The 27,502-nt window shown below is 35.9% G+C and overlaps 1 protein-coding gene across 3 annotated transcripts in view; it reads right to left on the minus strand.

Annotated features, from left to right (window-relative positions):
* LOC136038549 (probable Na(+)/H(+) antiporter nhx-9) overlaps positions 1-27,502 on the minus strand; it is a 142,737-nt gene that overhangs the window by 97,618 nt on the left and 17,617 nt on the right. The window lies entirely within an intron of this gene.

The following is a 27,502-nucleotide window of genomic DNA, read 5'->3' on the forward strand; positions in this document are numbered from 1 at the left end:
GACTCATTCAACTGGAAATTGAAACTTCTAGTTCCCTTTTTAAAGTCAAAAGGGACCAGGGACAAACTAACCCCCACCCTTTCTTTTCTCCAAATTCATCCGATCGAATTTTTTAGATAGCCATTTTGCTCAAAATAGACCAAATATCATGTAACCATCATGATAATATGCGAATATCATCACAGTCGGGGACGAATTAGTTGGTAAAAGATGTTACAACTCTGAACGGTTTGTTCTTTTCACTAGCTTCAAATTTTTTAAAAGAGAACCAATCACATTTAAATACTATAGATTCATCATCATATCTGGTTGTAAAACTAATTATGTTTTAAAAAAGGCTATTTGTTTTTTTCAGTAACACGGAATCTGGGTATATCATACAAAGATCACAAAAACGAAATTAAAGCACAATTTGGAATGAAAGAAATGGAATTTCAATAATTCCAAACAAACGGAATTAACGTAGATTTTCTAACCGGAAGTGCATTAGAAAATACTAAAGTAATAAACATTTTAGGAAATCAAAAATATTTATAGAAAAAACAGGTATGGCTGTTTTATACCTAGGACTTCCATTGACAAGGGGGAGGTGGAGCAGCCGGCCTGCTTCACCTCCCCCTTAGAACTTAGTTTTAGAGCTACTTGTGATAATTTTTCTTGGAAGGAAAGTTCGAAGAAGTTCAGAGTTCGTTGGAAGGAAAGTTCAAAAGAAGGACAAGTTCCACTTGTCCCTCCTCCTAAAGATGGCCACCTTGTAAGGGCAAAGAACAGTACATTTACAAAAGACAACAAAAGGGAAAAGCAGAAGAACGAAGAAAATAGGACACAAAAATAATACAAGTCATGTTACTCATTATATGATTAAAAAGACAGCTAGAGGAGACATATAGTGGAATTTCAAAAGGGAATACAAATTTCAAAGAGAAACTGATTGATAAATTAATAAATTGGTAACACAGAAAAATTGAACTTAAAACATAACAAAAAAAACATAGTGCTACAAAAGTATTTGGTTCTTTCTACGGGATTGAAAAAAAAAACCAATTTTTTTAAATGAAAGTAAGGAGCAACATTAAAACTTAAAACGAACAGAAATTACTCAGTATACAAAAGGGGCTTTTCCTCCTCAACGCTAAGTTTACGCCAACGTTTGACTCTTTCTCTTAACTCTACTTTTTAAAACAGTAAGAAATTTTAGCGTAAAGAGCGGGGCGTTGAGGAGGAAAAGCCCCTTTCATATACGGAGTAATTTCTTTTCGCTTTAAGTTTTAATGTTGCTCCTTACTTTCATTTAAAAAAAAATTGTTTTTTTCTATTTAATTTCTGGACGTTTTTGAATTAATGCATGTTTTGATCTTGGCTCTCAGCACATAAATAATAAAAACGAAATTCGCATATTAATTAATTGTAATTAACCGGAAGATTTTGAGAAAAAAGGAGCGAAGGAGGGGGGATAGTTTTAAACGGAAGATTTTGAGAAGAAAGGAGGGGGAGGAGGCCTAGTTGCGCTCCAATTTTTTGATTACTTGAAAAGGCAACTAGAACTTCCAATTTTATACAAACGTTTTCATTAGTAAAAAAAATATACGTAACTTACGAATTAACTTCAGTAACGAACTTCTATATTCGTTTGTTTAAGAGGGGAGTTCACACCCTCGTCGATACCTCGCTCTTTACTCTAAAGCTTAAATTTTGTCCCAACTGCTTAAGAATAACCCCCGAATCACAAAGACCGTGGAATAAATAGTTGAAATTATTAAAAACCCATTAACGTAAATAGCGAGGTAAAACGAGGAGGTAAACCCCTTATTTGCGTAATAATTCCTGTTCGTTTTAAGCTTCAATGCTGCTCGTTACTTTCAGTTGAAATTTTTTTAATATTTATTTTTTCTTTTTTTTTTTTTTTAATAATACTAGGAAGTCCTGCGCCGCCTTCATTGAAATCCTCTTCCGCCATGGCAAAGTCCTCTATGAAAAGATCCTCCCACGTCTCCTTCAACTTCTCCCGCCAAACCAAAAAATCGCCCTGAAAACGTCGATAAACTTCCCAATAATCATTGGTCATAAACACTGGTCAGACCCTGAAGAATGATAATATAGATACAATAAGAATGACCCCCTGAATCACAGAGGCCGTAGAATAAATAATTGAAACTACTAAAAATACTTTAGCGTAAAGAGCAAGGTATTGTGGAGGAGACGGACCCCCTTTTATACGTAATATTTTATGTTCATTTTAAGTTTTAATGCTTATCTTTTACTTCCAGGTGAAAAATCTTCTCATTGTTTTTAATAATGCTAGAAAATCCTCGCCCCCTTCATGGAAATTCTTTTCCCTCATGATAAATTCCTCAATGGAACGATCCTCCCACGTAACCCCCTCCCGTGACACACACCCACCCCAACACGAAAAAGTTCCCCTGAAAACGTCTGTGCACTTCACAATAACCATTACTATATGTAAACAATGATCGAGGTTTGTAACTTGCAGCCCCTCTCACGAGGACTGTGGGGAGTAAGTCGTCCCCAAAGACATTGTTATTAGGTATTTCGACTATGGTGAATAAAATGCTAATCTCAGGATTTTGATCTGATGAATGAGCGTGGGAGTTGGCCTAGGCGCCATTCAATTGTTTTGAATACTTAAAAAGGGTACTAGAACTTTTAATTTCCATTAGAATGAGCCCTCTCGTGACATTCTGGGACCACTGAGTCAATACGATCAAGCCCCTGGGAAAAAAACAACAAAAAAACAAAATAAAACAGAAAAACAAAAAAACAAATAAACATGTATCCGTGACTTGTCTTCTGGCAGAAAATGGGAAATTCCACATTTTTGTAGACAGGAGCTTGAAACTTCTACACTAGGGTTCCCTGATACTCTGAATCTGGTGGTGGGATTTTTGTAAAGCTTGTATCACTTCTATGGGGTGTTTCCCCCTATTTTCTGAAAATAAGGCAAATTTTCCCAGGCTCGTAACCTTTGATGGGTGAAACTAAACTTGATGAAACTTATATATTTAAAATCAGCACCAAAATACAATTCTTTGATGTAATTACTGGTATCAGAATTTGATTTTTTTGAGTTTCAGTTACTATTGAGCTGGGTCGCTCCTTACTATTACCACGAACTGTTTGATAAGACCTCCAACTTCCTTGTGAGAAAAAGGGGAGAGATGGGACCCAACAGTGAACCAACAAGTTTTTCAGCTTCGGTCAGTTTGATATTGACACTCGTCAGTCCTAAGCCCAAGGGGATTTTAATGTAAAAAAAAATATCCGGCCGAAAATATAGCCTAAAACGGGCAAAGCTTTTTCCATGTGACACGAAATCTAATCTGTAAACCCCATTGCCAAAAGAGCCCTAACATGCGAACACATTTTAATATTAAACATTAAATACATTTAAGATACCTCCTACGAAATAGAAACGATCTGAATGGTGTCTTAAATTGATACATATTGTCGTTTACAACAGCTGGACTACAACTAGCTGTATACTGTGTATGTCTAATGAATAAATAATAATTTCCGATCAGTCCTAGTACAGTGTTCAAGAATAACAACAACAAAAATTTAGAATAATACATGTTTTTTTTATACAATAAATACAAAATATTTTTAATCAACACCAAAAAACAGAGTTCAAAACACTATTTAATTTATAAAAAATAATTACACATTATTTTTAATCAATGCAATAATATCAGTTTTTAAAAAGCACCTGTTTTTATTTTTTCAAAAACAAAATTAAAAATTAGCATTTTTAGTTACAAATTAAGTTAGAAAAGACTTAGAAAAACACTTAGCCGGCCGCGGGGGAGCAAAATTAATTAAAAATACAATTTTTTAAAGATATATAGGAATACACTGGAAAAACGATAGCAAATCTGCCTTGCATACACATAGAACATACTGATAAGAAAAAATTCTTCCTACCTCCCACCTAGCATTACTATTGAATTTAAGTAAGATTTTCCAGACCGAGATGTTTTCTATACTGTACAAATTCCTCTCGATCTTAAATACAGTAGTCTCCGAGGGTTAGTACTTTCATACCACCCTTACATAGGTAAACTTTGTCCAATATGGCTGACGTGGCGTTTTTTCTACTCTAGATGCGAAGTTTTAAATTTTAAAGAGCGAGTCGCCATAAGTTTCGCTCTTGGAACTAGACTACTTTCCACACAGTTTTTATAAACACACATATTGAAATTATTTTCAACATAGTGATTATTAGAATAGAATATAGAAATTATATAGAATAGTGATAGAATAGACAGAATAGTGATCATAGAAATTATTTTAACATCCCCTTGCAGAATTGTTTGATACCCTCATTGTGTGTTTGTACACAGTACACTTCCAGACCTGCAAGCACATTATGGGATATCAAGTAACTCCCCGTCTCAGATTTTAGCAATAATAGTTAATTCGGGGCTTGACACTTCACTAGCTCTGGATGAAGGGACTTATCACAATTGGTAAAGTCCATTCAAGAGCTGATGTGCTTACGATTTTTCAAATCATTTAATAAATTATCAGTTTTAATTTTTAACAGCAGTGAATCAGTTTCTCCATAATACACTTGAACTTCCCCTTTTCTCGGCAATTGGCCATTGTAAAAGAATGTCAACATGAGTTCTTTGGAGATTTCTGTAGTTAAGCAGCAAAATGTTTATTGAAGATGATATTTTTCCCTATGTTAGAGGACCATATTGGAGTCTATGATAGTGAATAATGTGAAGTTGGGATCGGCAATGATTCGATCGAATGCTTTCAGGTTGGTCATAACGTCACATCGACTCCTACTGCGTACACTCTCGCACATTTTACCGAAGACTGAATTTAAAATGAGTTTTTAGATTTCTTTTTCAACCTTCGTTTTCGCTTCTGAACGTTTACTGACAAGTGTCAATAAATGTTTTCATATATGGCTTTTTGATCAAATTGCAGGGCTCTATGAAGTTTTGTGATCCTGAAACCGCTGCCTACCATCCATCGCGAAAGAACATGAACAAGTTGATGAACAACAATATTCTGTTTCAGGTCAAGGCCGGCTATATGTTTTTCCGGCTATAAGGTGTCCACCACATAATCCCATCCTCTACCAAAGATAAATTATATGAACTCAAAGAGTCCTTAGTCACCAGTCTGTTTATGCACGGAAAAATAAAATCCTTTATCGATTAATGAAGTTCCAAAGGTATTTCACTGTCAATTTCGAAGAACCATCTTTTGATCCATTCTCCTCAACAATGGCAATGTCCTTCTTCAACATTCCCTGCTCTTCTTCAACATTAATGTCTATAAGTGGGTTAGAGCGGGGGTTGAAATCCCCTAGCTCACGCAGCATATCTTCGAGAGTATCTGGACTGAGGCCGTCTACCCAAGCAAAATTATTCTCTGGTATACTTTGCACTTCAAAGGTATTTGGCTGAGCTGGTGAAATATTCATTGAAATATTTGAGGGAGTTACAATCAGCTCTCTAGAGAAAATCCACGAAAAGTTATGAGTATTTGGACTGAGCAGGTCAATCCAACAAAATCATCCTCTGATACTCCCTGATCTTTAAAGGCATCTAGTTCAGCAGAACTGACAGCCAAGCCCCGTTCAAAGGCACTTGGCAAACAGAACCATTCACCAATGGCAAACATCATTGGCAAACATCCAAATTCACCGTTGAGAACTATCAATAGACAACAATAGAACTATCATCCAAATTCACCAAATTCAAACGTTGATGGGGGTTACATTTGCCTCTCCGTACACATCTTCCAAAAGTTTATGAGTATTGGGACTGAGCTGGTAAAGCACAGCATAATCATCCTCTGGTACACTTTGCTCTTCAAAGGCACTTGGTTGAGCTGGGGGAATGTCCATTGATAGAGTGGGGACAGTCACATTCGCATCTCCAAAGCATTTTTTCAAGAATTTATTAATCTACGTCGGGTCCTTGTCGTTGTTATCAGAGGGTAAGTCATTAAGATAATTAATATGAAATACATTATCTTCACTCACCTCTCCAAAACAATCTTTTAATAATTAGACGTACAATTCTAGCTCGTTGTTAACGGAGGGCGAGTTAATAAGGAGATCATTCTAAAATTCAACTGATGATGACAATACAGGTGTCTATACCCTCAAAGAGTTTGCACGTCCCTTGAGTTGGCAGAGACAACTCAGCTAGACTAACATACAATAATAATAGAATTTATTTTCATAATGAAAATAATACAATATTCTTTTATACAGTGGAAAAAGGGAATATTAACGAGCAATATTTTCACGTCATTTAAAACATATAGATAATAAATAAAAAAAGGAAAAATTATTAACACACACACAAAGAGGCTGCAGGTCTTCTGAGTTGGGGGTGACAACTCAGCTAGGCTAACCTAGAATAGCATTAGAAATTATTTTCATTGTGAAATTAGTACTGTTTTATGAAGTCAATAATGGCAATATTAATGAGCTATATTTTCATATGATTTAAAACACATATATAATAAATCAATAAAAATTATTAATACACACACACGCACAAACAAGGTTGGGGGGAGAAGACCAATTCAATTTATTCTTATATTTTATCAACATGAGCAAGAGAGTGGATGTTTCCTTCAATAAAAAATCTTCATAAACATATTCAACATCTTTTTGATGATGATGAAGAATCTGCATTAGCCTAATATAATGAATATAGTTTTAATAGTCATTTATGTTCTGTTACTGTCTATATAGATGAAAGAAAATAGAATACACATTGAGAAAACAATATTTATCAATATTTAAAATAATAGTAGTAGCACTTGCTACGTTTTCCCCTAGATACCCTATCCATTTGAAAGTAGGTGGACATTTGGATTGCCTTACAGGAAAATGCCACAAATACATCACCCCAAGTGAAATGTAGATAATAAAATTAGGTTAAAACGATTTCTCTCTACCTAGACCCGTAAAGCCTCCCACTACCACTTGCACCGTTTCCCTCCTATATATCCTATCCATTTGAAAGTAGGTGGACATTTGGATTACCTTACAGGGAAGTTCCACAAACCCATCACCCCAACCAAAACAATAGGCCTCAGCGAGACTCAAACCAGTTATCATTCGCTTTTGAGTTCGGCATACTTACATTTCGGCTAAGACAGACCAATTGAAATCAACCCGGCTTAGCTCGACTCTCATTAAACTCATCCTCATGCAACTCAATTCCCGTTCAACTCAATCCCACTTAGTCCAACCCCCATTAAATGTAACTTTACGGAACACATATCAAAGAGCACCACCAGAAACCACTCTCCCCCCGAGATAAGAGGAGGAAAAGTTCCAATAAGCCTTCTAGGAATTCTAAAAAAATCCATTAGGCCTAAACGCAGTGAAGCATATAGACAGGATTTGCTACAAATTGACCCCAGGGGAGGATAAAAATCTAGGTTGATCGAAAACTTTCTAAGTTCGGTAGCTTCAATTTTACAACAGGTATTAACTCCGAAAAAAACAGATGGATAAGTAGCAGAGATGAACAAATTGGTTAAATAAATTGAAGTTCAAATAAAATGATTTTTGGGCGGCATATGGCCCCCAAAACGGTGACCGTGGAGGGGGGCACTCATAGATGCTCTCATGGACCCTGTTACAACACTATTAAGAAGTATATTTCTTTCAGTTGTTTCATGATTATGAAGATTACTGAGGCAGAACTATATTTTCGGCAATGTTGTCACGTTTAACCAGGACAATAAATAAGCAAAATTAGTACATTAAAATTGACAGCTCTTTTTTGTCCGTAAGAAATCACACATTAACAATCTGTTGATTTCCAAAGACAACGTTAATTTCAAAATAAAGCTATACCTTTATAAGCTCTTTAGTGAAATATTTTTAGATTATTTTCCGCTGCATTTTTCATTCATATTCCTTCTTTTTTTTACCTGCTACTCTAAAGAAAATACACAACTGCATACGGGAAATTTTTCAATAAAAACAGAATTCTCGATATATTTGTCACATAATACTATGAAAGTTTCGGCTTTACCTATTCAAACAACAAGACTGCAATGGCAAGCCAAGTGTTGCAGAAATGTACCAAGCGTTTTGAGGAGTGCGCCAAGGATTTTGGCAACTATGCTAAGCGTGGCCCAACTGCACCAAGCGTGGCAAAACTGTGCGGCACACGTAGTATTCCAAAATGGACATTAGGTTGCGGGAACATGAACCCCCTCAGATTTCATTTTCACTCTCCTTAGTTATTCAAATAATAATTGTCAAGATACCCCAAAAAAATATGTATCTCTTAAAAAATTCCATTACGGGCATATCTTAAAATTCCGTTGGGGCAAAAAGTTGGAAGATGGGCAACGGGTAACAGGTGTAGTCATGGAAGTTCTTAAAACTTATGCGGTCAGTCAGGACGGTCAGTTTTCAATATGACTTAGAATTCTCTTAAGAAAAACTTCTAATCAATATAGAATTTTAGTTTTTAAAATAGTTTCATTAAATAACATCGTTCACATAATACAGTATATTTAGCTGTCTTCATGTTCAGCGTCAATTTAAAATCCACCCCTTCCGATGGGATTATAAGATCAGAGGTTACACTTTAGCGCTAAATACAAAAAAGACAGCAGTTTATACTCTGTGTCTGTTGAAGTATGAAGTAAAGGATAGCGGATTTATAATATGATCTACGAAAAATCGGATATTTTTAAATGATGAAACTAGAAAAAGGCACATATAATTCTTAATTACTTACATTTCAAAATCGCTTGCTCCTTTTGAAAGCTGTTTCAAAACTGATATCCTTACCTCAGAAACAACCAGTATATACATAGAAAATTTGTCACTGAACAACTTACCGAAAATTCTTGTTTTTCAAATTCTGTCTATCTGACATTTGACTAGGACAAGCCTGGGCAGTTGAGTCTGTAGTATATGCTAGCTATAGTGCCCGAATAAAGATGCATCTTTTGTGTTTATCTGGTCATGTACGTAGGTCAATGCTCTAGTTTAGTATATACAACCTAGAGTGTCCAAATACGGGTGTATCTTCTGTATCTATGTAACTAACACTACTGCTGAGGTCTACTACTACTAAAACCTGCATAACTATCCTGCAGAGGGGGTTTTCATTATAAACTGAATAGACAATTTATTTCTTATTTTAAAGCCCATATTCTCCATCTAAAAGATAAGAACTAATTTTTACGGTATGGAATCTTGAGAAAATAGCAAAAATGCAATACAAGGCTTCACTTCAATTTCCTGACCCCTATCCTACTCCTGACTCCCGAATTCAATATCTCATAACCGAAACCGTGTTCAGGACTTTTGTTTAAGGGGTAGAGTACAAGAAAACTTTAAAAATACATCAAGAATTTTATATGGATTTTTTTATGTTTTTAAGAGTTGGACAAATTTTGAGGGGGGGGTCGACCTCCCTCCTGAATATAGCCTTGCTTATAGCTAATAAGACAACAATTGTAGGACTTTTTTCTTTTTGATCTATCTGATCTATCATTTGATCTATCTGATTGATTGCTCTTGCTTCAGTTTTAACAATTGGAGTATTGACAGCAACTTATTGAACTTTGACGATCGTCAAGTCATAAGTTCTTTCACCTCCAGAAAGATACAAAGTTCGGGTTTTACGCTACCAATGACCCAAATACCTACTTCCTTACCACCAATTTGTTTTATTTGCCCAACTTAACTGAACATTAGTATATTAGTACTGTCTGGTATTAGCGTTATTTATACACACTAACTGTCTATAAAATACTTTTATACGAAAGTTATTTCATTATATCTAAATTATAATAATTATTACTATTATATATGAAAATATATATTATTATACATATGTAATATACGAAAAGTATGGTACGATTCCGCTTTCTATGACTATAATGAGAGAAAGGTTGAGATGGATAGGACAAGTTTTGCGGACGAAGGATGACATAGTGCCAATGATTGTCCTTGTCGGCCAACCATCTAGGGGCAACCGAAAATCAGTTCGTCCCCGGTTGGTTTGGGAGGATGTATTAAGGAAAAATTTGAGGGAAATTGGAACTTCCTGGGAGGTATAAAGAGGGAGGCTTTGAATAGATTGGAATGGAGGAGGAGCGTGCTTAGCTGTGCAGGTCTCAAAGGGCTTGGTGCTATAATGAGTTGTTAGTAGTAGTATTATAATATAGTTAGATTACTAAGGCGCTGGTATAAAATGGATAAATAGTTCATGTGATAAGACATTCCTTTTGAAGTGTTGACAAAAAGTAAATAAACGTATATAAATAAAGTAAAGTAAAAAGTAAAAGTGAAAAATAAAAAGTAAAAAAAAAACATAAAGGCTGGGAGTAGAGGTGGAAAGCAGCTACTCACATGTCTCTTTTCTTTTATTGAAAAAACGCTGTTTTTTTTTAATTTGATTTCTGTACAGTTATTCACATTACATTAAAACATGGGCATTTCTACAACTCACCCCTACCTAATGCTCTTCTAATATGTTTCTCTAACCCTTAATCCTACTGATTTATACAAAAGTAAGATAAAGAAATACTACTTCAAAAACAATTTGGGGAGTAGAATTGCACATTATGAGGTGGGGAAAGTATAGCGGGTCTTCATGCCTAATGCGCTAGATACAATTATTCTGCATGTTACTTCACATTGTCCAAATACTTTACTTCCCTCTCCCCCTAATGTGCAAATATATAGCCCAAAATAATATATTTTTCATCTATTTTGTCGCTTCTCTTTGTTTTGTCTCACGCTAAGTTGAAAGAAACTAACGAAAAAAAAAAGGTTCAATAATGCGTCAATGAATGAACAATTTAAGCGGTAGGGGGTTTATCATACACGTACCAAAGTAGTTATATACATATATATATATATATATATATATATATATATATATATATATATATATATGAGATGCCACTTTTCCAAGTTCGCCCTAGAGCGCTGTTAGCAGTTTAGACAAACTTGCGAAAGCACTCCGCTACGAAGCCGTAGAGGCAAGGTCAAAGGACGGACAAATCAAAGCTCTAAGTTTCAAATTAAATAGTTAAAAAAATGTTTTTTTATTTAATTTCTGAACGTTTTTCAGTTAATCCATGTTTTGATTTCGGCTCTCCGCAGATGAACAATTAAAGCGAAATTTGCATATTTATTTATTTGGCTAAATGGCTTTCCCATAGTTTTGATCGAATGATTTTGAGAAAAAAGGAGGGGGGAGGGGCCCTGTTGCCCTCCAATTTTTTGGGCACTTGAAAAGGCAACTAGAGCTTTTAGTTTTTTATGAACGTTTTCATTAGTAAAAGATATACGTAACTTACGAATTAGCTTACGCAACAAACTTCTATAGTCGCATGTTTTTATTACGTAAATGAGAGGGCTAACAATCTCGTCAATGCCTCGCTCTTTACACGAAAGCTTAAATTTGGTCCCCTGAATCACAATGGCCGTTGAATATATAATTGAAATTACTAAAATATTTTAGCGTAAAGAGTGAGGTACTAGGAGGAGGTGAACCCCTTATATGCGTAACATTTTCTGTTCATTCAAGTTTTAATGCTACTCCTTACTTTCAGTTGAAAAAACTTTTTCATATTTATTTTTTCATTGTTTTTTTACATAATGCTAGAAAATGCTGCGCACCCTTCATGGAAATCTTCTTCCCCCATGACAAATTCCTCCATGGAAAGCTTTCCCCACATTACCTCCTCTTCTCAAACCCTCCTACCAACCAAAAAATCCCCTGAAAACGTCTGCACACTTCCCAATAACCATTACTATATGCAAACACTGGTCAAAGTTTGTAACTTGCAGCCCCTCCCACGGAGACTGTGGGGGAGTAAGTCGTCCCAAAAGACAATATTTATAAGGTTTTTCGATTATACTGAATAAAATGGCTATCTCAGAATTTTGATCGGACGACTTTGGGAAAAAAATGAGCGTGGGAGGGAGACTAGGTGCCCTCCAATTTTATTGGTCACTGAAAAAGGGCACTAGAACTTTTCATTTCAGTTCGAATGAGCCCTCTTACAAAATTCTAGGACCACTGGGTCAATACGATCACCCCTGGGAAAAAGAAAATAATAAATAAACACGCATCCGTGATTTGTCTTGTGGCAAAAAGTACAAAATTTTGAAGATAGGAGCTTGGAACTTAAACAGTAGGGTTCTCTGATACGCTGAATCTGATGGTGTGATTTTCGTTAGGATTCTGTGAATTTTAAGGGGTGTTTCCCCCTATTTTCTAAAATGAGGCAAATTTTCTCAGGCTCGTAACTTTTGATGGGTATAACTAATCTTGATGAAAATTATATATTTAAAACCAGCATTAAAATGCGATTCTTTTGATGTAACTATTGGTATCAAAATTCCGTTTTTTAGAGCTTTAGTTACTATTGAGGCAGGTCGCTCCTTACTACAGTTCGTTACCACGAACTGTTTGACAAGGGCAGTCGAATTGCCTCTAAATGTATGAATTGGTTGAGTGGAAACTTTTAAAGTTTTTAATAAAAAAGATAAGTTTTTTTTAAAGATTAAAAAAAATATAATAAAAAAGTTATGCAGCTTTTGGAAGAATATTGATATTCTTCCCTCGTAGTCAGTTTTGCATTTTATCATAAAATGCTAAGCCTTTCTTCTAAAAAAAAATAAAATCATGAAAAAGAGGTGGCATCACAGACATCACAACAGATTCCATCACAGTGGCATATTAACACCAACAGAGGTGGTACCACAGCGCTTTGATTTTCATTGGAGCTCTTCCTGATTTTAAACAGGGTTGAAAATAAGAAGATAAATCAGACTTTATTCTAAAGGACCCGAATTTAGGGAGAGCAGAGGTCCTCAGCGTTCTTATACATCTTGCACGCAAAATTCTGAGCCATATTCTTTGATTTTTTAAACTAAAATTTACATTCACGCACTTTTGAAAGATTTGTCACAATTTTGGTTTGTAATCCTTATTGATGACAAACATAAAAAAGTACTAATTCATTTTTTCTTCTTCTTGAAAAGTTAACAGTTTTTTTACGGCACGATGTCATCAAACGATAATCCAAATTAGTTGTCTTCTGCCAAAACTTATGGATATTTTTCAAGTTTGCGAAAAAATATGAAAGTTGTATTTCCTTTTTTTAATTTGGAAAGGGAGAATGAGACGAAGAAATTGAATTTCGTCAATAGGTTTTACCAAAACCGCTTCTTTTCCGTCTTTTGTCACTCCAATTTCCGCTGGACATAGAAGCTTAGCTCTTTCAGTCTGGTATGTCCGTGTTAGGCTTTGACTGTGGAAAACCGGCGATAACTTGTTTTTACGCTTGTGTATACCCCCCCCTCCCCCGAGGACACTCCCCCTCTCTCGCGGACCACCACTAGCACAGCAACTCCCCTAACATGTAGAATTGAGCTGTTAAAAGAAAGTATTGGAAAAAAAAAAAAGGAAAGAAAAAATCTGAATATTGGAAGGTTTGATTTATATTCCAATATATAGGTAGGATATATGGTGTAGAACATCCTATTCCTTTCCTTTCGGATAATCCCTTTCCACATGGACATTCCCCCTCCCATAAAATTTCCCAGCATGTAAAATTGAGCAGTCAAGAGGATAAGTATGAGAAAAAAAAGTTTCTGTGTTTCCGAGGGGCAGGAATTGTCCACGGAGGGGGGTTTCTAGGGTGAGCTGTCGGTGGTGGAGTTTTCCAGATGCAAATCAACCTGAGATCAGAGATAGACAAATGCTGAGTTCACCATTGGATTCGCCGTACTGGGATTAAAGGAGGGCCGTCCTTCATTCCAAATCGTAGTTTTGTTTAGAGACAAAGTTTTGGCAGACGACAGCTAAGATAAGTCTTAAACCAAGTAGCGGCTTAATTTTGACAACATTTTGTGTTTACGAGTCAACCCGCCAGTTCCTGCAACATAAATGTAATTTACAACCTGGAAACCAACTTTCTGCGAAATCATGTCGTTCGTAACCTTTGAAAATGAGTTCCAATTCTGCGGTGTTTGGTTGAAAGTTAGACAATAATTAGAATTAGACAAAATAATTAGCAAAATTAATGCTAAATGCTGTAGTTTGTGACAATCAATGTGAGACTTGTTTCCACCGAACTAATTGTTACTAACAATTGCCTGTTAGCTAGCGAAAACAGAAGTGTTAGCCAAACAAAAAATTACTGCTAACAAACCGTTGAAATTTTAAAAATGGAACTTTATATGAAAAAACAATCGAACAGAATTTCAAATTTTTAAATTTGAATGCAATACAGAGCAGTAAAACACACAAGTTTTGACAGTTATTTCCTAAATGAAGAAACTTAAGATTTGTTTTCTTATTTTGTCATTTTTATTTTTCATTTGGTAATTCATAGACATCAACAATTTCCTCTAAAAATGTTATAAGTTGTTAGAGAGTTTTGGAAACCATTGTTACCAATAACTTCGGTTAGCTCATTCAAGCTTGACTTCGTTTATAACATATATAATATATATATATATATATATATATATATATATATATATATATATATATATATATATATATATATATATATATATATATATAACATAAGTAAACCAACGACAAAAAAATTAGATCCTCCTGAAGTGTGCTCAATGATCTGAAAAACAGGGATAGAGGAGAGAAAAAAAAACAAATCCAACAATAAGAAAAAAATGCCAATTCTAACCATTAATTAAACCAGAGAACCGGCAAAAAACACATATAATAGAAAAAATGGGTAAAACCGCCCTCTTTTAACCAATAAAAATAAAATACATAACGCCAACCTTGTATAATCAACTCAAAATAAAAATGAAATAATTTAAGCCGAGATTTAAAGAGAAAGCCGAGAAAATTGAAGAATATTAAAAGAAATAGTTGTGGAAATATTTGACTTTTTTTCTAGGTATTTGCTAGTGTGTTGACGTCCGATCTGACAGCGATTATTCAGCTTTAACTGTTTTGAAAAAGGTTTAATTTAAGGTTTAAATAAATGTTACTGCCTTAGGTAACTGCCCCTATTGTTTTACTGTTTTGTTGTTTTTTACAGCTTTAACAAAAGTCGTCACAAATCTAACCAAAAAATATTTTGAATGCCCTCTATTATTAGAAAAATGGAAGAAGATATTTCATATCTGTGCCTATCCTGAGTCCAACCATCATTTGCAATGGGGCTTTCAGACTAATTTCCGTTTACAAGCGGATCACAACAAGAAAAAGTTCATTTTTGGACAACAATTTTGCATTTTTTCATGAAGGGCTTCTCGGACAAATCTCAGGATGCTCCCCCTTATCCCCATCAAGGGGATTAAATCCCTCCCACTACACCGGAAGATTGAAACAAATCATGGGTGCCTGCAACTTTTACAAAATAAATATGGGAAAATACGCTTTCCACACCAGAAATTTTAGCTCCTGGTTTTTGTTGACAGACTCATTCCTTATAGAAATTGACAAGGAGATTTCTAAAGAACTCTGTACTTTAATTCACATCAAGGTGTGATTGAGCTTGATTCCGCAAAAGAACCACCCAAATACCCAATTCAGAAAATCCAATACCCAAATACCCAATTCACAAAATCAATTACCACCCAATTCGCAATTACCACCCAAATACCCAATTCACAAAATCATTTATGAAAACATTACAAAAGTTCAAAAGCAATTTTTATTTTCTTCCAGCGGCGTAGCTAAGGGGGTGCGAGGGTGGACTGCTGTCCCTGGGCAGAGCCTCTGAGGGGCACCAAACTTAGTTTTTTTTTATCAATACTACGATCTAACCGACCCATGTTGTAGTGACGGTGTGGAGGCAAAAACCAACGTAGGCACCGGACCCTGAAAACCCTATCTACGCATCTGTTCTCTTCATTGATCTACTACAGGTTATAAACAGATTCCATGTCCGTCTTGAAAAAAAAAACACACACAAAAAAAAACAAAACAACAATGACACCAAAGGCAAGAAGAGTTTTATATTACTAAATAATTTATATCTTTCCATCTACAATTGAAGCAAAACATATTAAAAACGGCTGAAAAATTTTAATAAGACAGTAAAAAAAAACTTTTTAGTGCAAAAACAATGTTGGGACTTTTATTATTATTTTTGTATTAAAGTTTATTTTTATTTTTCAATATCTTTTTAAAAACGTTAACCGTTTTTGTTATATTTCCGTTTCAACTGTTGCACCTTCCAATTTCGATTATGCTTTTCTCACTTTTTACTTTTTCTTGTTCACTTTGTTTTTAGTATATTTTCGTTTCAATTGTTACACCGTCCAATTTCTATCAAGTTCTTCTTGTTTTTACTTTGTTTTTAATACATTTTCGTTTCAATTGTCAAACATGCCAATTTCTTTCATGTTCTTCTTGTTTTTTTTATTTGCTCTTGTTTTTACTTTGTTTTTACTATATTTCCGTTTCAACTGTTACACCTTCCAATTTCTTTCACGTTCTTCTTGTTTTTTATTTGTTCTTGTTTTTACTTTGTTTTTACTATATTTCCGTTTCAACTGTTACACCTTCCAATTTCTATCATGTTCTTCTTGTTTTTTTTGTTCTTGTTTTTACTTTGTTTTGTTTTACTTCTTCTTTTGTATTTTTCTTGTTTTACTTTGTTTTTACTGTATTTCCGTTTCAATTTTTACACCTTCCAATTTCTTTTATGCTCTTCTTGTTTTTTGATTTGTTATTGTTTTTACTTTGTTTTATTATATTTCCGTTTCAATTGTTACACCTTCCAATTTCTATTATGTTCTTCTTGTTTTTTTTTTGTTCTTGTGTTTACTTTGTTTTTACTATATTTCCGTTTCCATTGTTACACCTTCCAATTTCTATCGTGCTCTTCTCGTTTTTTACTTTGCTTCTCGACTATTTCTTATTTCATTTTTTAAACAAAACAGATGACTCCACTAGAGGTTGTGATACCCTTTTTTAAAGAGGTTGTGATAGTCCATCCGATTTTCTTTCTATCCTATTTTGACTTAAATTATAATCACGTATTATGCTTATATACAGTCAAATATCGTGAATAATTTGGTCTAAAAATATTGTGTGGAGGCTGTTAGAGCCCTTAATCTTTGTTTGAAATTGTGATGGCCCTCCGAATTTTGCTTCTTCTGTAACCAATAGGCCTACTATCAATCATATATTCTGCAAAAGTTTTTATAAGATATGATAGTTCTCCGGATTTTTCTTCTACTAACTTCCAATATAATCAACATTACTGAGTCACTGAAAAAAACTTTGTCGAAGAACCCAAACCCCTTACAATAACTGCAGTCATCCCAAAAGATCTTGGCTGTGTGCATTCACATGCTAAGCCATAGGTGTACTCAGGTCTAGCCCTTAGGAGAGGGATATGAAGAGATTTCTCTGGAAGGAGATCAAACCAAAAGTGACATTCTTAGACACTGTTTTTCTGAGTGATCCTTTGGAGGAATCTTGGGAGCAGTCACACAACCAGGATTTTTTGGAGGATACGCAATGCTTCAAAATTTCCGGGGGCCATAAAGCCAGAAGAATTTGAATTGATAATTTAAATAAGAAACGCCTAAAATTTAATATATTTTACGATTTTTAGGGGAGCCCTGAGGCACCTCCCCTGCAAGAGTCCTGGGTTGAGAGGCCCTTCTTCAAAGAAAGGAATCTTGCATGTGTGAAATTCTGTGTCCAATTTAATTTCAAAAATAACTTGAGAACGTCTGCAACTCCCCCCCCCCAATGTCAACCGACATGGTCGGAATTTTAAATAAGAGCTCTGACACATGCGTTCCTTCTAAATATCAAATTTCATTATGATTCAGTCACCTGTTCTTAAGTTAAAAATACATCAATTTTTCTAATTTTCCAAATTAACAACCCCCAGCTCCCCCAAAGATAACAGATCCACTCTAATTATGGCAATCACGTATCTATAACTTATGCTTATTCTTCCCATTAAGTTTCATCCCGATCTCTCCACTCTAAGTGTTTTCCTAGATTTCCAGTTTCCAAGATTTCCGGTTTCTCCCTCCAACTTCCCCCAATGTCACTAGATCTGGTCGGGATTTAAAATAGGAGATAAAGTAAAAGATCCTTCTAAATATCAAATTTCATTAAGATCTGATCACCCGTTCGTAAATTACAAATACCTCATTTTTTCTAATTTTCCGAATTGCCCCCCCCCCAACTCCACCAAAGAGAGCGGATCCGGTCCAGTTATGTTAGTCACTTATCTTAGACTTGTGCTTATTCTTCCCACCAAGTTTCATCCTGATATCTCCTTTTTAAGCGTTTTCCATGATTCCCCCCCCCCCCCAATCGGGTAGGGATTTAAAACAAGAGATCTGAGTTATGAGATCCTTCTAAATATGAAATTTCATCAAGATCCGATCACTTCTCTGTACGTTAAAAATAACTATTTTTCCTATTTTTTAGAATTAACCCCCCCCCCCCAACTTGCCCAAAGAGAGTGGATCCATTCAGGTTATGTCAATCATGTATCTAGGACTTGTGCTTATTTTTCCCACCAAGTTTCATCCCGATCCCTCCACTATAAGCGTTTTCTATAATTTTAGGCCCCCCAACTCTCCCAAATGTCAACGGATCCGATCAGGAAGTAAAATAAGAGCTCTAAGACACAATATCCTTCCAAAAATGAAATCTCATTAAAATCCAACCACTGCTTCATAAGTTAAAAATACCTCATTCTTTCTAATTTTTTCGAGTTAACCCTCCCCTCCCACTCCCCCAAAAAGAGTGGATCCGTTCTAGTTATGTCAATCACGTATCTAGGACTTGTGCTTATTTCCCCCACCAATTTTCATCCTGATCCCTCCACTCTAAGCGTTTTCCAAGATTTTAGGTTTCCCCAACCCAACTCCCCTCAATATCACCTGATCCGGCCAGGATTTGAATTGAGAGCTCTGAGACACGATATCCTTCCAAACATCAAATTTCATTAAGATCCGATCACCCGATCCTAAGTTAAAAATGCCTCCTTTTTTCTAATTTTTCCTATTTAACCGTCCCCCCACTGCCCCCCCAAACGGTCGAATTGGGGAAACGACAATTTCTAATGTAATATGGTCTTGTTCTTGATACGCCTGCCAAATTTCATCGTCCTAGCTTACCTGGAAGTGCCTAAAGTAGCAAAACTGGGACAGACAGACAGACAGACCGACCGACAGAATTTGCGATCGCTATATGTTACTTGGTAGATACCAAGTGCCATAAAAAGTTTTTTTTAACTGAAAGTGAGGAGCAGAGTAAAAACTTAAAATGAACGGAAATTATTACGCATATGAGGGGGTGCGCCCCCTCGTCAATACCTCACCTTTTACGCTAAAGCTCGAATTTTGTTCCAATTCTTTGAAATGACCATTGAATTCCAAAAAGCCGTTTAATTAGAATAAATAGCTCTTCTGAAAGAACTGAAAGCACTTTAGCACAAAAAGCGAGGTATTGACAAGGAAGTACACCCTCTCGCATACATAATAATTCCTGTTCGTTTAAAGTTTTATTGTTGCTCCTTACTTTTAGTAGAAAAAAAAACTTGATTTTTAAATCTAATTTCTGGTCGTCTTTTAAATAATGCTGGGAAACCTGGTGCCCCCTTCGTGGAAAACTCCTCCCCATGAAAAATCCTCCATGGGAACATATCCTCCCTCGTAACCTTCTGCCATATATCCCCCACCAGAAAAAATCCCTCCTGAAAACGTTTATATGCTTCCCAATAACCAATAATATATGTTAACAATGGGAAAAATTAATAGCTTGCAAACCCTTCCCCCGAGGACTGTGGGGATTAGGCCACCCTCAAAGACACAGTTACTAGATTTTTTGACCATGCTGAATAAAATGATTATCTCAAAATTTTTATCCGCTGAATTTGGGAAAAATGAGCTTTGGAGGGGGCCTAATTGCCACCCAATTTTTCCGGTCGCTTAAAAGGGCACTAGAACTTTTAATTTCCGTTCAGATGAGCCCTCTCGCAACATTCTAGGATCACACGGTCGATACGATCACCAATGAAAAAAAAACAAAAAACAAAACAAAATTAACACGCATCCGTGATATTCCTTCTGGCAACAAATTCAAAATTCCACATCTTTTGCAGATAGGAGCTTTAAACCTCTACAAAAGGGCTCTCTAATATGCTGGATCTGATGGTAAGTTTTCATTAAGATTCGATTACTTTTGGGTTGTTTCCTCCTTTTTTCGAAAATACGGCAAATTTTCTCAGGCCCGATGAGTAGGACTAAATTTGACGAAACTTAAATTCGTATCAAAATTCTTTTTTTTGAGTTTCGGTCACTATTGAGCAGGGTTACTCCTTACTTACAGTTCGTTACCACGAACTGTTTGACTACAGATAATGTAAATTAAGTAACCAACAGTGAATCAAGAACTTAAAAACCCAAACATTGCCAATTTTTTCTTCAAACGCACAAAATAATAGCCAACTGTTTGTTAATTCAGTTGACATAAGCTATTGCAAAAATATTGCTTCATAAAGAGATAAAAAGCCGAATTTATATATGCTGCCTACCATAAATTCTTATTCAGGTAGAGAAGTGATTACAAAACGAATTCAAATATGAAAAAAAGTCATAAAAAACTTGAACCTTCGTCAACTAAAATTTGACTTAACACTTCATATGTCTGTCGATAAATAGTCTTTTTAGTTTCATCAAAAAAATTGAAGATCCTTTGCCAGACACGTATCCAAAAGTTTCTTCGAGGGGAGAGGGGGCATTGAAAAACACAACTATTGAAAAACAGACAAATTTTATGGAAATATAAGACATTTTTATGTCTTAATAATTAAAATCGCAAGACTTTGAAAAGGAGGGGCACATACTCAAAGGCCCCCTCCTGTGCATGAGCCTGCCGAGTACTGTGATGAGCGGATAACCAATTCCAGAATAGAATTTGAAATGCACTGCAAATTGGCGGTGACATTGAACAACTATATGCAAAACCGAAATCATCAATCTAAAAATTTGATACAAAACAAAAATGATCCGGGAATAGGGATGATTTTATAGTCCTTATCCTCCAAGTCTTCTATCCCCGATTATCGTTCCTCCAAGTTCTATTTCACACGTTTGACCTACTTCTGAGCCCCCTTCCCCTTCAAGAAACCTTATATAATAAGACAGAGCTTCTGGAAGGATGTCAACAGAAGAAAACTGTCCGAGAAGAAAACAACTGTGAAAACACTTGTAGAAACCAGGGGTATTTTTATAACAGGATCTTGCAAAGGACCCTCCATTTGCAATGTAATCCCCGTACCTCCAAGGCAAACCCAAATATCTTTTTTTTGCGAGACCAGCAGTGAATCAACTCTGATGCAGCAGTGAATCAACTATTTGGGATGGTTGTAAATTAGGCCTATGTTAGCTTGGAGAAATATTTGAATAGTAAGTAGGTGACAGAGTTATCGCCAACTTGGTAAACTATTCTAATTTTTACCTATCCAATATTTTAAAGTAGACTACCTGAAAAGAGAAGCATACAGTAGTTTTTGATAAGTCAAAGAAGGCACAAAATCACCCAATGCAAGATGACGTTGATGATTTTTATTTTTTATCCTAAAGCTAGTTTTAACCCTTATAAGCTTCCAATACTCTTTGGGTCCCCCCCCCCGTCAGCATATAACTGCATTTTCCAAAAAAAAGTAGTGGAACATCAGAGCATATACATTGCAATGCTGCAAAGCAGAGGGTTTATTCGAGAAAAAAAGTATTAGCAATTTCCAAGCTATGATTTGTCAACCATATGTTCATTACACCTCAGTTCTCGCCGGACATTGTATCGAGGTGTCATGTCGCGAAATTTAAATTTTATTGCACTTGGTATTTGCCAAGTGACATATAGCGATCGTAATTTCTGTCTGTCGGTCTGTATGCCAGTCTGTCTGTCGGTCCCGATTTTTCAGGTTCGGGCACTTCCAGATATGCTAGGACGAAGAAAGTTGGCAGGCGTATCAGCGACAAGACGAGATTAAATTAGAAATAGACACTTCCCCGATTCGACAATCTGGAAGGGAGAACAAGCGAACGACATAGTTGAGAAGAATTTTATTTGCCGATAAATCAAATGATTACTTGTTCTTAAGTGTGGCTTGCTGGTCAAGTGGAATGATTCTTAGGGTGCGAGAGGTCTCGGGTTCGAACTCCGAACCACCACAATGTTTACATGAAGAAGATCCAAAACTAGATAGGTGATCAATATAGCGATCGCCAAAAGTTGGCAGGCGTATCAGGGACGAGACCAGACTAAATTAGAAATAGTCACTTCCCCGATTCGTCTGGAGAGGGGGATGGAAGGAATGTTAATTCGGAAAAAAAATTGAAAAAAGAGGTATTTTTAACTTACGAACGGGTGATCGGATCTTAATGAAATTTGATATTTAGAAGGACCTGGTATCTCACAACTCTTATTTGAAATCCCAACTCGATACCGTGACAGTGGGGGGAGTTCAAGGGGGAAACCGGAAATCTTGGAAAACGCTTATAGTGGAGAGATTGGGATGAAACTTTGTGGGAAGAACAAGCACAAGTCCTAGACACGCGATTGACATAACCGGACCAGATCCGCTCTCTTTTGGGGAGTTGGGGGAGGGGGATTTCCAGTACTTTGGCGAGTTCGGTGCTTCTGGACATGCTAGTGTGATTAAAATTGGTAGGCATGTCAGGGACATGAACGAACTGACTTGATAACAGTCGTTTTTCCGATTCGACCATCGGAGGAGAGGGGCTGGAGGAAAGGAATCGTGAAAATTGAGGTATGTTTATCTCACGAATGGCTGATCGGACCTTAATGAAACTTGATATATAGAAACATGTCATGTCTCAGATGCTCCATTTTCAATTCGGATCGGACCCGGGAACATTGTGGGGTGGAGGGAGGAAACAGAAATCTTAGAAACGAGAAATCTTGGAAAACGCTTAGAGTGGAGAAATAGGGATGAAACTTGACGGGAAAAATAAGCACAAATTCTAGATACGTGATTGACATAACCGGGTCAGGTCCGATCTCTTTGGGGAATTCGGGGGACTTCTAGTGCTTTGGCAAGATCGAGAATAAGAACAAGTTCTAGATGTGTGATTGACGTAACCGGACCGGATCCGATTTCTCGTCACGAGTGCCACATGAGCTCTTAGCTCTTGTTCTTCACTACAAATACTTCATTTTAAGACAAAAAAGTCTTGTAAGTAAGGAGCGATTCAGCCCAATAGTAACCGAAATACTATAAAACGGAACTTTAATAACAATAGATCCTTCAAATAAATAGGCTTTTTCTGCTGATTCTAATATAAAAGATTTATTAAGTTTAGCACTACTTATCAAAAGCTATAAACCTGAGAAAAAATTTTTTGGTTTCCAAAAAATTGCAAAAACATCACGAAAAAGTTAGACATCTTGATGAAAATTGCACAATCAGATTCCTCCCAGTATTATTATAAAAACGACCAAAAACTGAATTTAAAAAAAGAATTCAATTAAAAGTAAGAAGTAAAATCAAAAATTAAAGCGGACACAAATTGCTCCTTATATGAGGGGGCTACCCCCTCCACAATACCACGCTCGAAGCTCTTTAAAAGGTACTAAAAATCTTTAGCGTGGAGAGTGAGGTATTGAGCAGGGGCAGACTCCCTCCGATACAGAATAATTTCTCTTCATTTTAATTTCCAATGTTACTCCTTACTTTCAGTTGAAACAAGTTTGTTCTTTTTAGTTTTTTAAAAACGAGTTATTGGAGAATATTGCATAATATAAAAATGAAGATAGGTACGTTAGGCACACATTAAAGGTTTTTGGGAGGGTAAACAAAAAAGACAAGTTTTTTAATAATTTGAAAAATGATTCTGATAAATTGGAAAATATAGAATTTCAGAGAGCCCAAGCCACAAAATCACCTCGTACGTCAGTCACTGACATACGCATACACAGGCCTGAGTTTGCAAAAGGGGTAAGTAAACCTCCGGTAGGGAGAGGTTGACGAAACAGAAAATGAGGTTTTTACAGCTAGATATTTCAGTTTTTTTCTGGAGAGGGGAAATCCCTCCCCCTGTTGTAAAGATACACTGATGTTGCCAGATACTATTTCGAATTTATTCTTATTCTAAGAAAGAAGTTTCGGGCTGAAAATAATAAACAAAAATATATTCTCGTCAAACATAATAGAATAAAATCTTAAGAATCTTAAAGAAATACAAAAAAATTCCACGGATCAGTCAGGGCTAACCATTTTTTCCATCTCGAGAATTTGTTTTACCTTTGGAGAAAGTTTTGTTTAATAAAGAAATACAAAATTAGCCATTGATCTGAGTAGATATGCCTTCAAACTAATTTAAATTCAAGCAAAGTACTTATTATTAAAGCAACAGAACTATAAAGGAGAAACAAAAAAAAGGCATTTTTCAAATAAAGTGGGATATTTGTTTTATATAAGTTACAACGATTCTTGTGCCTAGATAAATATTCTAATGGCTTCTATAAACAGAATGGCTGCTTTTTTGACGACAAGCCATCAGAAAATATTGCCACATAAGAAGATAGACAATAAACTACTTAGATGCCACTCTAAACTAATTCTTAATCAAATAGAGAAGTGATTGTGCAATTCGCAGGAAGAGATAAAATTTTAAGTCTTATTCACATAAAGAATGATATCTATTTTAAAAACTAAGATATTCCGAAGAGCAAGTAGGCCTATATTGTACAACAACTTTTTATGACAAATTATTCAACGAATACTGATCAACCTACGCATTTAAAAATATAACACCAATTTAAGTAATTTGCCTCCAACTAAATAGACTATTTACTTTCTAGTCGATAAAATATTTCACATAGCCTATAAGCATTGTCTTCTTCATTCCTTTCTGTTTTTTAAGAACAATATTTGAAAATTTTACTAAAAAAAGCTGTATAACAAAAGATTGATCCAAGAGACATTACTTCAGAGGGATTAATTTTTATTTTGTTTACTTAATAAAGGTTAAACATTAACGAGTACCTTCATTTCATATGGAAGGGGTGCAGTCGCAGGAAGGAGGCTAATTTGACTGGAAACTGAAAGTTCTGGAGACTGCTTTGAGGCCTAGAAGTGATGCCCCCTCATGCTGTTTTTAGCCTGAGCACCCCCATAACCTCGCTGACATCGGAACAAATTTCCAAATACATATTTTTTTTTTTTGCCAATATGCCTCCAGGAATGACAAGACCCGAGCATTCTCAGGGGCAGAGGTCCAGTATTGAACAAATTGCCCAGTTTTGAAAAATGGGTTTTATTGTAGAAAAGGGAAAGGTTGATCTTGAATGTCCGGTTGGTTTGAAATTTTCAGGGATTGTTCTCTGGCCAAGATGGCCATATCTCTGAAACTTACACCCATAATTCCTCATAAGTCGAAATATACGTTTAGGGCAGAGGCCCCCCTTGAAAATGAGATCCGTAAATGGGCCAAACTTGATTTCTCGATAAGCTAGAACCTTTCAGGGAAATATTTTTGGGCTAAGGTGACCTCAAATTCCTGTTGAGGAGATGAAGGGCACAAAAAAGTTTGCCAAAAAAGGCCTACGCATTTTAAAAGCTAATATTTTAAATTCAAACGAGTATCCAAAACTGTCCTTAAACACTCTTTCTTGGGAATCTTGTAAGTATATCTTCCAAAACTATTTAAAACACCCACAAGTCAGAGCTTCCCCAGTGTCATTACTTTAACCTCTAAAAAGACCGTGTCCATGACTTTGTGCAGTGAGAAGAAGAGGAGGGGGTATAAAAACTTTAAAAAACACATAAAAAAAATTTTACACACAATTCTGTCGCATTTTTCGAGTTGGGCATAATTTTTACTCCGGGTTACGGGAGTCAAACCTGGCAACCCTTCCCCCTGGATATGACCTTGGTCTCTAGTATCCTAGACTTAGTTCTATTATCTTCTTCTTCTTTCAAGCTTTTTCAAATTACGAAAAAAACTGCATGTTAGCTGTTCAATTTCTTAAACATTCATCGCACCAATGGAGTAATACATAGTAACATAACATGTCTTATTTCATATCACATCTATTTAGTAACACCTGGCACATTTCAACCACACCATGCCAAGAATACTAAACTTCCCGCCACGCATAGTGCACTACCGCCATGCGTGACACGCGCCAAATGGTGTACACAATTTTTGAAAGCCGGCAACCCTTCACCGAATTCAATCTGAGCGAGCTTAACTCGTTTGAATTAAAATGGAATAGTTGTGGCCATCAAGTCATGGCTAATCAAACAATTTTTGGTAACGAACTGTAGTAAGGAGCGACCCGGCTCAATAGTAAACGAAACTCTAAAAAACGGAACTTTGATGCTAAAATATACATTAAAAGAATCAGATTTTTATGCTGATTTTAAATATATAAGTTTCATCAAATTTAGTCTTTGTCATCAAAAATTACGAGCCTGAAAAAATTTACCTTATTTTAGAAAATAGGGAAAAACACCCCCTAAAAGTTACAGAATCTTAACGAAAACCACACCATCGCATTCGGCGTATCAGAGAACACTATAGCAGGAGCAACACGGAGCATTTTCAAGCTCCTATCTACAAAAATGTGGAATTTCGTATTTTTTTGCCAGAAGACAAATCACGGGTGCGTCTTTATTTGTTTGTTTGTTTTTATGGCACTTGGTATTAACCAAGTGACAAATAGCAATCGCCAATTCTGTGGGTCTGTCTGTCTGTCAGTCCCGGTTTTGCTACTTTAGGCACTTCCAGGTAAGCTAGGATGATGAAATTTGGCAAGTGTATCAGAGACCGGACCAGATTAAATTAGAAATAGTCGTTTTCCCGATTTGACCATCTGGGGGGGGGGGAGTGGGGGGCCGGTTAATTCGCAAAAAATAGAAAAAATGAAGTATTTTTAACTTATGAGCGGGTAATTGGATCTTAATGAAATTTGATGTTTGGAATGATATTGTGTCTCAGAGCTCTTATTTTAAATCCCGACCGGATCTGATGACATTGGGGGGAGTTGGAGGGGGGAAACCTAAAGTCCCGGTTTTGCTACTTTAGGCACTTCCAGGTAAGCTAGGACGATGAAATTTGGCAAGCGTATCAGGGACCGGACCAGATTAAATTAGAAATAGTCGTTTTCCCGATTTGACAATCTGAGGGGGGAGTAGGGGCCGGTTAATTCGGAAAAAATAGAAAAAATGAAGTATTTTTAACTTATGAGCGGGTGATTGGATCTTAATGAAATTTGATGTTTGGAATGATATTGTGTCTCAGAGCTCTTATTTTGAATCCCGACCAGATCTGATGACATTGGGGGGAGTTGGAGGGGGGAAACCTAAAATCTTGGAAAACACTTAGAGTGGAGAGATCGAGATGAAACTTGATGGAAAAAATAAGCGCAAGTTCCAGATACATGATTGACATAATCGGAACTGATTCGCTCTCTTTGGGGTAGTTGGGGGGGGGGAGTAATTCTTAAAAATTAGA

The sequence above is a fragment of the Artemia franciscana genome, chromosome 18, assembly GCF_032884065.1.
Source record: "Artemia franciscana chromosome 18, ASM3288406v1, whole genome shotgun sequence".
Taxonomy (NCBI): Eukaryota; Metazoa; Arthropoda; class Branchiopoda; order Anostraca; family Artemiidae; genus Artemia; species Artemia franciscana.